The following is a 12,735-nucleotide window of genomic DNA, read 5'->3' on the forward strand; positions in this document are numbered from 1 at the left end:
GGCTTTTCCCGCTGTTTTTGCTGTTTTCTGCGCTCCCCCCCCCGTCCCCCCCCGCCCCGGGGGCCCCCTGAAAGACGACTGTCTGAAGTTTGAATCCCCGGTATACCTTTCTTCCTACCCTTGGAGTGCTCTAGTTCCACGGTTTCACTGTGCCCACACTTACCGGAACCAGAGGCTTTACTGTTAGCACTCCACGACTTTAACAACAGTACTCTTTCACTTCCTGTCTCTCAGTGCTAGAGGATTTGCTCTACAGACCTCAACTTTGTTCTGAGACAGTGTCTTGCTGTGTTCTCAGTGCTGGACTTGAGCTTTTGAGTCTCCTGCCTCAACTACCCAAGTAGTTGGGGTTACAGGTGCACCCCATAGTGCCTGCCTGTTTTAATTTTCTTGATTAAACAAGGATTAAGATCCTATGGGGGAAAAACTATCACTTTGCTGTTGCTATGCTGAGCAATTTCAGTTGGGTTCTAGTTACATTTTATTAGAATTTATTACTGTAAACATTTAGGACTTTGCTGTAAAATGAAATATGGCATAGACAAGGTTTGCTAATCAATAACAAATAATCTTCTGAAGGACATATTTATTCACAGAAATCTCTTGGAATACAACCAGAATTTGTGGAAGGAAGCCAGGCATGTCAGCCCAGGAATACAAACAGCTTTCTAATTTATGCTTCTCAAAGATGAATAAATGGTCTCAGAAGACAGAATCTTCAGTCACAGTCTTCAGGTGGCATAGGAAACGTCTGTTGTTGATTGGGGTTCTTCCAAAGGCCTTTAAAAACCTCTCAATGCCAACAGTCTGTATTTAGAGGTTCTCTGAATCCGCTAAATTTTAATGGATGCTATGCAGGAGCCAGATACCATGATACATTTTTATCTTTTTACTCATTTACTTCACTTTTCTATGTGAACCTGGCCTTGGTCTAAGCACCAGGGATGTAAGATAAGTAAGATACATTCTTCTAAATGAGCTAATGGTGTAACAGGGGAGAAATAAACGTAGAGTAGGAGATGCAATGAAATATGGCTTCCATTATATTAGAGGACAGTGTAAGGTATAATGGATTGCATGAAGGGTAGAAGAACAATGTTTCATGTTTAATAGTTTATTTTTCTTTGTTGTTTTGGTCTAATCGCTTGGTTTTGAAAGTTATGATTTTGAGGCTGATGGTGTAGTTCAGTGATAGAGTGATTGAGTTGGCATGTGCAGGGCCCTGATTTCAGTCATCAGCACTAGCAAATAAGCAAAACAAAAATAAAATTAAGCATTTTCTTTGTTTTGTATTTTTTCCTCTGAAAATTTCAATCAAAGAGAAATGACACTCCTCAACAGCGTGCAGATTGAAACTGTCCTGCTGGATGCTGACTCTGCAGTAATGTCATATTGATAGAACTTTGTAGCTCATTAATGTAGTTAGTGGTTAGTGAATGAAAAAAGAAGTAAAAGGGAAGGCATGAGTGCTTCTAGGTATGGTTGGAGGAGAAGGTTTACTGTAGATAAAAGGGAAGGCACAGGACCCTATAACAAGTAGGAACAGAGGGATGCTGGGAGAACTTGGCAACCAGGTCCACTTTGATATGTTAATAGGCACCTCAGTTAGCCAGTTTGTCCTGGGAGTTTGAGACCTACCTGTAGGAATAATGAGAAAGGCTGAGACAGAAGAAAGACTAGAAGATAACCAATGACTAGGAAAGATCAGCTGGTCAACCCCTGCGCATAGGTAACATGGGTGTCCACAGATAAAAACAAGTCATGTACTGCCTGTAAAATGATACAGCTTTGGGGATGCAAATTAAATTCTCAAATCACTATTCTCAGTGTAATGGAATTTTTGAAAAGGATCTGGAATGAACTGTCATCACATAATCTGAGTAAGTTACTGTCATGACCTTCCAATGTGATTAGAGAGGGGACTTCACAGGTTAAGTTCTAGTTCTGTATCACATTAAATTCAGGCAACACTTTTACCCTTTTTAACATGCTGGCAATGTTCTGTAAGAGGGACTCATTTTTGTTTACTCAGTATCCATATCAGCCCCTGAACAATAGCGTAGACCTATGAAGCTGTAGTAGCCCCAACCATCTTCTCTTCTGTGAGTATTCTAGGTCAGACCCACACTTGTTGCCCTATGGATATATCAGTTGTTTACATCTGTCCAAGGCTTGGCTTCTTGCTTTTCCTTAAATGCCAAGAAACCATTCATAATTGCCGTATCCTTTATGGTCCTAGGGTATCAGTTTTGACCTTCCCACTTGATTGTTATCTCCTAAAAGGCAGACATTGTAACATCAGTTTTTAAATCTCTGTCATCTGTCGCAGTTCCTGCAAATAGATGTTCAATAGGTACTTAGTAAATGGATAAAATAAATGTGGATTTATCTGTGAAGCTAGTGGCATCCTTAAAAGATATCCAATATAACTGTTTATTTTCTGTCTGAGAAGCACTGTGATGGACGATCTGCACTAGTGTGGAAAGAACATGGGTGCCAGAACTTGAGGCTGTTGCCATCTTGGTTGTCTACTTGTTGAGCAAGCTTCAGAAAGTTAGTTATCTACTTGTTGAGCAAGCTTCAGAAAGTTAGTTATCTACTAGTTGAGCAAGCTTCAGAAAGTTAGTTAATTTGAAAAAAATGTTAAAAATAAACTAGCAAAAACAAACAAACAAACAAACAAACAAAAAACCCTAAGCCACCATAAATCTTGTTTCCTTTCATTCATTCAAAAACTCCCTAGTCCTTAAAAGTGCAGCCCAGTCCAGCATCAGTGCCGTCTGTTTAAGTGTTATTCTGGAGCAGTGGGCAAGGAGCTGAGGCCAGGGCTTACATTCCAAATCTGAACAGTTGTGTGACCCTGTGTAAGTCACTTGGAGGTGAAATGATGAGTTTGCCTTGGGACCATTATGAGAATATATCACCAGGATTCTTTTGAAAACAGATGTACAGTTTAGATATTAATTGGGGACTCCATATAGCAACTAAGACCAAGCTGCCTTCATCTCTAATCCTACTACAGAAGTCCATTTACAACACTGTCTTTCTGCACTAGGTCTCATGCCCATCCTCCCTAGTTATAGAGGACAAAACATAAAACAAACGTGATCATTCTGTTCACTTGCTTCCAATCCTCTAAATGGCTTCTATTTTCAATTTAGAATAAAACTCCAACTCTTAGCATGGCTTAAAGGAACTTTCATAGTCCACAACCTGCTTATTTTTTCAAGGTCCTCTCCAGCCATTGCTATCCCTTTGCTCCATGAATTCTAACCCTTCCTATTCCCAGGTCCCAGGCCTTCGGACGCGCTGCTGACCTCTACTGAACCTATGTTATACTGCAACTGTCCGTGTGCCACCACTGGATCTTCCTGCTGTTGGCTTCCTCTCATCAATCTCATTTTTCCTTAAACATTAGCCCCTGTCCTTAGCACATGTCATCTCAAAGGACACCGTATTTTCTTATCCCTAAGATTAACTGACACCCCAGTGACTCATCCAAAGACATTCAAACATTAGAAATTAGAAAAACTAGACTACTTTTTATGTGTTTTAAAAATTACATTCAGATATGTTAGCCCTAGTCTATGACTTTTTTGAAGTTTAGCTTTAAATGTTTTGTATTTTTTAGATGAAGTCCTACTAAATAACCCAGGCTGACTTGCAACTGAAGATCTTCCTGCTTCGGCCTCGAATTCTGGGATAATAGGCACACTACACTATCACTTCCATATTAGAAAGGTCCACTTCTTTCAGGAGTGCTCAGGGAACTTCTGACATAGCTCCAGTAATCATTGTTCATCCATTGTTTGCTATGAGTAACAGACTTTACACTGTCTTTTGTTTTATATGGAGCATCACATAGACTAGATCAATAACTGAAAAGAAAAGGGCTATAATTGGTGTTGTTGTTTTATCATTTATACATGGATCTCAATATGTAGTATATTATGGTCTTGAAAACGTAATTCTCTTGCCTCAACCCCTAAAGTGTTCCGATTCCATCCTCTAATGGTTTCTATATTCAACTTAGAATAAAACTCCAATTTCTTACAATACTAAAAAACTAATGTAGCCTGTTCTTGGCTTACTTCGCCAGTGTTCTCTATGTCATACCTGGATAATTAATTTCTTTGGCAAATGATTATGGCAAATGCTTTAACTGAGTTACACATAAATTGCATATATTAATTACTAATCTTTAAATCTTTTTCAGAGTTAAGAACAGTAAAAGTAGCTTTAAATTAATGGGTGACTACAGGTTAAGCAAAGAGTACAATCTAGTGATGTTGACAGGTCACTTGTAACCATGCCATCTGTGTCATTGACAAGTCCTAGTCTACATTTTATTGACTGCATAGGTATTAATTAATTAATTGCATAGATTTTTTTCAGAAAATGTAGAAAGTAATTTAAAAGCTGCTGCAATAGGTTAGCACTATATATTGTTTAATTTCAAAGACTTCATTGCATGTGAGATCTGGGTTTTAGCACAGGATGAGGTGAAGAGTCATTGTTTTAGTGTTGAAGCGCTTGAAGCCTGTCATGGTTCACACAATATGCCCTCAAAATGAAAAGATCACAAGTACAGTCTGTTTTATAGGTGAATGCAGATCATAAGATATGAAAGTGGACAATTGAAAGGGTATACGGTGCTGGTGGCTGGCGCTGGATACCACGGAGACGCTGGTTTGGTCAGCGGCGGAAAGATCACAGTCACCACAGAACCCAGTGGTACCATTTACAGCTTTATTAGGAGAGAGAGAGAGAGAGAGAGAGAGAGAGAGAGAGAGAGAGAGAGAGAGAGAGAGAGAGAGAAGAGAGACGCAGAGAGAGAGAGACAGAGAGAGCGTGGAGAGAGAGAGAGAGAGAGACGCAGAGAGAGCGTGGAGAGAGACCAAGAGAGCACATGGGGGTGCATGTCTGGCTTCTAGGCTGGGACGCAGTCGCCCGATGATGACATAACAAGGCACCAGATGAGACACCCGAGCTGCACATATCCAGAATCCTTACAATAGTTTTTATCTTTAGTAGTGGACTTATGCCTTATAAATGTTTATTATAGTAGGTTCCTCTAGTAGTTTGATATGCTTTCTGATGAGGTTCTATCAGTCAGTTGGTGTTTCTTAATTCTTGTTCATTGTGGGACAAAATCTTGTAGATTAGAACCATGTGAATTATTTAAAACTTGCCACTGAGAAAGGTAGTGATTGAAATTGTTGGTCTGGATGTTGTCTCCAGTGCTGGAGTTTGTGCTGGTGCTGTTTTCCATGGGTGGAAGACACTTAGCATTCACTGACTTTACTTAGAAACAATAGTCAAAGGGGATGCCGTAATGCCTCTAGAAAAGATCATTTTTCAGAATATCTGACAATCCAGACTGAGTTAATTACCTCCTATAATAAAAGACATTGTCACTGTCACCATAGAAGCTATAGCAAATCCCATTAGCACAGTGGCCACTCAGCATGGTTGTAGTTACTGGGAGGATCACAGGAGGATATCTTCCTGATGGCCTAATCATTGCATAGTCACTTCATTGTGTCACCTAATTGATAGGAGAATTCCCATTGAATTACACCTGGCCTGGCTCCAGAGTGCTGGCACCTCGATTTAGTCCATCCTTGGTTTCTTGGTTACCTTTTGTTTCTCTTCTTGCCCTCTATGTGAATCTTATCTGAGAGTTTCCCAAGGGTGCAAAGCATATGCAAAACGTGTTAGAAAATTCCAGCAAACTGTGATATTCCTTAATCGAGTATTTGCACTTCACATTGTCCCTTTGGAGGCCCAGTCAGGTTGTTTTGAGGATATGGAAATCAACTTACTTACGTGTAAATTTGGAGAACAATAAAAATGCCCTTGGCTAAGGGAAAGTGTCTCAGTCCTGCAAGAGTCTGATTTTCCCTGCAGCTGGAAAGGCTAGAGACAACATCCTAAAGGTGTGCTATGTCTTATTTCCTGATCCCCATGAACCCACACTGATACAGCACCTGATCAACATTGTATTCACTTCACTGTGTCTGCATAATACAAAGCTATGTTACCAAACTTGAGTCTATAATCTTTTCCTTGATTAATTAAATGTACAAATACATATTTATTTTTAATTCATGCATCTTGAATATTTTAAAATCCAGGACTGAAACATAGAGCCTTCAACCTTAGACTGTACACAACAAATGCATTCTCAAAATCTTTGAAAACAAATCATAAAGTTTTAGTGTATAACACTGGCTTACTTTAAAGAGCCCAAACTTTAATTTCTTATTGAAAGTCTCTTAAATATCAAGTAATAAGATTTAGTTGGATTCAAACACAGACTCTATAAATTTATTATGTATGTGAAATTGTGAATGCCAGTCATGCAGAAAGCTAATATATATAAGAAATAATTATCCTTTCTTTTCCCAAGGAAATGAAAAAGGACCAAGAAATACAATCAATAAAAATTTAATGAATATCTATTTGGAAAGATCACTTTAGAAGTTACTTGAAGGAAACAATAAATAATAGAAACATTGTCAAAACAAGAGTTTCTTAATTGCACATGTATACACAACAAAGATAAATTATTCATTCATAAAATACTTACAGAATATCTAAAAGATACTAGAGATTGAGATGAACACTGCAGAACATCAACAACAATGGCAACATTACTAGTGATGCCAAGATTTACCGTGCATCCAGATGTGCTGGCACTGTATCAGGCATCTCTAGTCTGTGTCCTGTTAAGTAAAAGGAACAGAGAACTAGCTAGCAAAAGTAAGTCTCCAACACAAAAGTTCACAAATATTTTCAGATTATGCAGCAAGAGTCTTATCTGTTTGGCTCAAAGGAAATGATGATACCCATTCTGAGCTGGAATACAAATGTCAGTTTACTGTGTGCTTACAGATAGGAAGATGGGCAAGGGACGAGAATACAAAGAACAAAGGCCATTGGACCAGGGAATCTTAGGCAGCCTTTGTACAGATGAATTTGTAGGATGGAAAGCGAGAGATGCTGGAAGAATAGGAAGGTGAGGAAACAAGTCATGATAGTGATACTTTTAAAGTATGTACTTTACATTGCAAGCAATAAATTGAGATTATATCTGACTATTGACCCACTTAAGTTTTTCTTGACAAATGGTCACTTTAGAGGTGGAATGGAGAATGAGTAAGAAAATGCAGAATAGACACAAAATTCTAAGCATGAAAAGATGAAATATATAGCTAATATGGCTATAGGTAGTAAAAATGGAATATGCTGGAAGAATATTGAGTAGGTGAAATGAAGGAGGCCAAGATTCAAGTCAATATGTATCTTTTTCTGTCTCAAGTGACATTAGAATAAGACAGTATTAATAAACCCGGAAAAGCTAGAAATGGAGGGAATTTTAGAAATGGGTAGGTAGGTACCCAGTGTGAATACACTGAATGTCAGGTTTTTCATGTTATATGGATTGAAAATCCAGTGATAATCAGAGGATATTCTCCAGAAAGAAAGACTGGTGGTATTAGAAGCAATACAGAGGATGAGTCTCTGACTTGAGAGAAGTGATAATCAGAGGAATAGAAGACAGGTAGATTCTGTTCGTGAGAACTGATCAAAGAAGCTGAGACTTAAAGGATGATTGACTGATTAGAACTTCAATGTTGTGGAGAGGTTGGAATGTTTCAAGTCCAGTTCCAAATTATCATTTTTAGCTCCCTTAGTAGCCATGTACTGTCCTCTGTATATGACTTGCTAGGTCAGTTCTTTGGAATGTATAAACACACCTCTAGATTCCACCATCTGAAGCTTATAGTAGAGTTTTTTTTTCTATAGACTTTCTACTTGATATGTCCACCAAATGTGTTTGAAAAGTCTCTTGATTCATTATTTGATTTGCTTTGTTTCTTGAAAACTTCATGAAATAGTCACCACACTAGAACATAGCATTTTAGGAAAACTTACATGTATGTTTCTGGGCCATGGCCACTGATATTTGGCTCCAGAATAAGCCATCTCTATTAATGCTTTGAGGCAAGAGCTGTTTCTGTTGTGACAATTCATATTCTGAGATAATTCATATTTTGAGAGTTGATAATTCTCAAAAATGAGAGGATATATTGTATAATGATTAAATAAAATGAGAAAAAGCCAACTGTTCCTAGTTTGGTCTACAGTGTAGATGATTTTTTTCTGCTATACTTGTAGTAGTTTATTTTTATAATGTTATGAGAATCCAAAGAAACTTGAGATTTGAAGACATTGGTGTAGGTAATAGTAAAAGACATGCACAAAGATCAGAAAAGGCTTCTTCATATAGGACTTTTAGGACCTAGCTAAACTTAGCTAAAACTAAATTGATTGACATATATCCCTGTTGTTTCAAATTTTGCCTCCTCAATGTTACTTGCATACATCTGTGAAAGACTGGACAGCAAAATGGCTAAGTAACATGTGTGGCCAATGGGCAGGGTGTGTGTGGTGAGATTGGGTCCAGAAGAACCTGAAGATGCTGGCAGGACATGAAGCTAGGACAAACTGGGATCTCAGCTGGATATGGAGTATACACAGGAATGACTTGCTGTGATTTGGAATTTCTACACGTCTTTAAGCAAAGACTGTTGGTAGTTTTCAGGATCATTGTTATTAGCTATCCTTGGGAAGCTATAGAAAGACACAGGGTGTGACATTCCTGGAGTCATCTAGGGTATACAGGTGGAGCTGCTTCCTCTTTGTCAGCACGTTCTTGCTAATAGTCTCTCCCTGGACGAGGGATAGTTTGCTAGTGCCTTACACCATAGATGCAGGTCTGCTTGTTTTAGAGTCCCTCCAGCTGAGGATAGATATGTGTGGTATCTGGGCCTGCCTGTGTACATGGGGCTCAGAGGACTGGCAAGCCAATGTGGTAGGACAATGAAGCTATCTAAACTCTTTTTGATTCATTGTGTTCTTCGTTGAAATGAAATTGCTGGGCAACCAACTTTCAATGTTGTTGTGCCTGACTAAGAGTTAGAAGAGAACTTGACGAAGTGAATTCAAGATGGAGGCAGTTATGTAGGAGGTTAAAAAATAGAAAAGGGATCTTGATGGGAGTAAAGAGTAAGATAGGGTATAGTAAGTATCTAATAGTTATTTTATAACTGGACAGTACTGAAGTATAGGAGGGATCTGGGGAGGAGATGATAATTACACTCAGCCTTGAGTGAATTAAATGATATCACACCCAATGGTTGAAAATGATCAAAGCTACTTCAGAATGAGTTAGTGAAGAGTATATGTGGATACAGACTGGAATGCAAGAGAGAAAGATGCATGTAGAAGAGCTTGGAGGAAGAGCTAGGAGGAAGAAGCTCCAAGGTTAGCTAGTACGAAGCACAGCATGATGGTATGAGAAATAAACAGCTGTAGTGAGTTCAATTTCTGACTTGCAGGTGAGGTTGGGAGCCCAGCACATAATTCATGGGTTAAAAAGACTGAGCATGGTACTTTACGCCTTTAACACTCTGTCACTCTTATGCTTCTGGAATCCTTATACAGAAAATGGGAAATTATGGAGATATGTTGCAAAAAGAAAATAAAAACTCATCTATAAGGTACAGCACTGCATATGAGTTAGACTTCATGAGGAAAATTAAGCTCTGGACAAAACAGCTGTTCAGAGGTTAGGATCTTCGCAGAGTTGAAAACATGGCTGGGGAGTACAGGTTTACAATGAAGCTTTGGAGCCAAAGAATTTTGAATGACTTAGAAAACTGCTTTAACAGTAGAAATTTATTTTTCCTTTTTTTTTAAATTTAGCATTGACTCCATTGAATTTTCTTTTCTTTTATTGTTTCTTTTATTTATTTAGTGAAAATATAGTTTTTTCCCTTATTCTCTTTCCTGATTGGAAGAGTCAACTAAGTGTTCTGAGAATTTTCTTGTTGATCATGTAAGTAGCAAGCAAATATACTAGGAATATTTTCATGTTTTATTTTAATATTTTTCTTTCAACCATGATTCACATTTTCCTGAAAACACATACACACACACATGTTTACACATATTTACATATATATACATACACACATGTGTGTGTATTTATGTAAATATGTATTTATGTATTATGTTACAGCTAAAACATTTACTATAATATAATTCTTTCCTTCTTTTTTTCACCTCCTGAAAATGTCATTAGCAGAGAAAACTGAACGGCAAATGAAGATGTCTGGGGAAGCAAACTGCCCTCGGATTTGAAGTTGAATAAATTATAGAACAAGGTTACTCTCCCAATTAAGTGATGTCTTGGGAGATAACCAACCACTCTCTAAATAAAAGCACATTTGAATTGTAAAATGTTAGTTGTATAAAATGTGTTGCTTTTCTCATCTCTGTTTGGGCTAAAGATAAAGTGCACTAAGCTGATGTGGGAATAGAAAATAGTCTCACTTCATCCAACCTCAGAGAATTCTGTAACTACAGATAAACAGCGACAAACACACACACACACACACACACACACACACACACACACACACACACACACTTGTTTAACACTTTTTTAATGCTTTCCTTTGATCATTTTATTGCTGAGTCATTATTTAAATTTATTTTTCAATGTTCTTTTATGCATTTTAGATTAGCAATGCTCTCTATTGGTTCATGCATTTCAGAAGGAAAGGGTTTAGTGAGAGAATCTTATGAGTTTCCATACTTTGGATAATGAAGAGATATTTGGGGGGCTGTAAATTTCTAAATGGCTTAATATCTAATTTCTCCTGAAGCATTAACACTTAATTAAACAGGAAAGAAATTTTAAAAATTCAGCAAGTGAGCTCTAAATATAATACATATGTTTGAATGTATATATCTACACTTAAAAATCTAAACATAGATTATAAACAAGGAATTTAGCTTTACTTCCAGTAGTTTTTGTTACCTTAATGAATATATACCTCTAAAACTAATTTTATTTAATGTCATTTCTGGAAATACTTACATTTTTAACATTATAAATAATAGCCTTCATTTCTTCTGAACCAAAGGCTCAGGAATATGAAATACCATATTAACTTGTGTAAGAATTAATAGAGTTTACTATAAAATGAGGCTTTCTCAGTATCAGCCCCTCAGAAATATATTGGTTATGGCTAAAATGTATGCCTTTGCTTACCCTAAAACATGCGAACATTATAAAGCAGCATATTGGTTTCAGTAACAATGTATTCTTTCCAATGGATTCATGTGGCTTTCAGCAAGAATGTATTGATTCCATTAAAATGTGCTCCTCGAGATAAACAAAAATTCAGTTAAAATGCATTGGTTTCTGTTAAAGTTCATTGACTGAAGTGAAGAACATTACACTGTTATTGGGTAGCCTCGGGGTTTGCTAAGTACTGAATAGAGGAGCATACATAAGTAATAATAAAGGCTGGGAAAACAAAGGTGTTATAAACCATATAAAGATATAAATATTCAACAGGCATTATTAGATTGAATTTTCTTACAAGCACTAAGAGTTGACTCAGGTACTTTCCACAAAGTCACTTCAACCTTAGCCTGTTCTGAACTGCAGGAATTCAAGGAACTTCATGGACAGAAATTGTGTTCTGTGCTGTGAGGTGCATATGAAATGTCTCTGTGTCATTGTCACTATAGACCCATGTGCTGAGCTCCTTGTCATCAGTGTGTGACACTAAGTGGATCAAAATTTTAGAAGATAAGTCTTAATTGGAAAAACATCACTGTGGGGTGTGTCTTTGAAGATTGTACCATACTATAATTATGTGGCCACCATGATGTGGCATGGTCTGCTTTCCCCTGGCCTCTCTAGATAGATGATGTGAAACCACTGGAAATGTGAATGCAAATATTTCCTTCCTTCTGTTTTTGTTTTTTGTTTTTTTCCTCAAATATTTTGCCACAGTGGTAAAAAGTCTAGCACAGAAACTTGATTTTAGATTGTGGTTGTTGCCATGACTTTACTGGAGTAATGTGGTCCTAAGCCTTTGGGATTGGTCTGCAAGGAGAATTTGGAGAAGCTCAGAGAAATGCTCTAGAGAAGCCCAGAGTGCTCTAAGTGAAGCTTGGTGGATGGCTCAGGTTAGAACTCAGAAATTCCAAATACTGGGAGAAATGTAGACTATAGCAGCTCTACTTCAAGATGTTCCAGATTGGAAATGAACACATTACAAGTTGGATTAGAGGCCATGAGGCATGGGTGTTACATTGTCTGCACAGTCTATTTATGAATACTTTGTCCATACCCTAGCATTTTGTTAGATTCTGGGTTTCATGGTGACAGACAATTAATCTGATAGAAAATCTCAAGGCAAAAAAGCAAAGCTGTGTCATGATTATTTCTAGCTTCTTTCAGCTAGGTTTATGATGACTGTTGATGGCATAAAACAGAGCCGGAAGATTGAAAAGCTTGTAGTTTGGTCAGAAATGCACAGAAGTGGGTTAGAGAAAAATGTGGCTGCTGAAGAGGTTTCGGCCCTTAAGGAAAAGCTGAGTACTGTGCACTGGGATGATACAAAAGATATCTTGAGGGTATCCCTGGAAATGGTTGGACTGTTTGCATTTCAGGTTCCAACTTGTAGGGTATAAACTCATCTGAAAGACTGCACTTTGGGACACAGTGGCATTTGAGCACTGTTTGCACATATAAAAGCAGTTCTGCTTTGGTCACCCAGATAGAGGCTATTTGGTTACTGCTGGAGCTGATAGAGGACCTAGACATTGTCCAGGTGATGTTCACTTTGCATGCATTTTAATGTG

This window comes from Peromyscus maniculatus, chromosome 11 (genome assembly GCF_049852395.1).
Source record: "Peromyscus maniculatus bairdii isolate BWxNUB_F1_BW_parent chromosome 11, HU_Pman_BW_mat_3.1, whole genome shotgun sequence".
In the NCBI taxonomy this organism is placed as follows: Eukaryota; Metazoa; Chordata; class Mammalia; order Rodentia; family Cricetidae; genus Peromyscus; species Peromyscus maniculatus.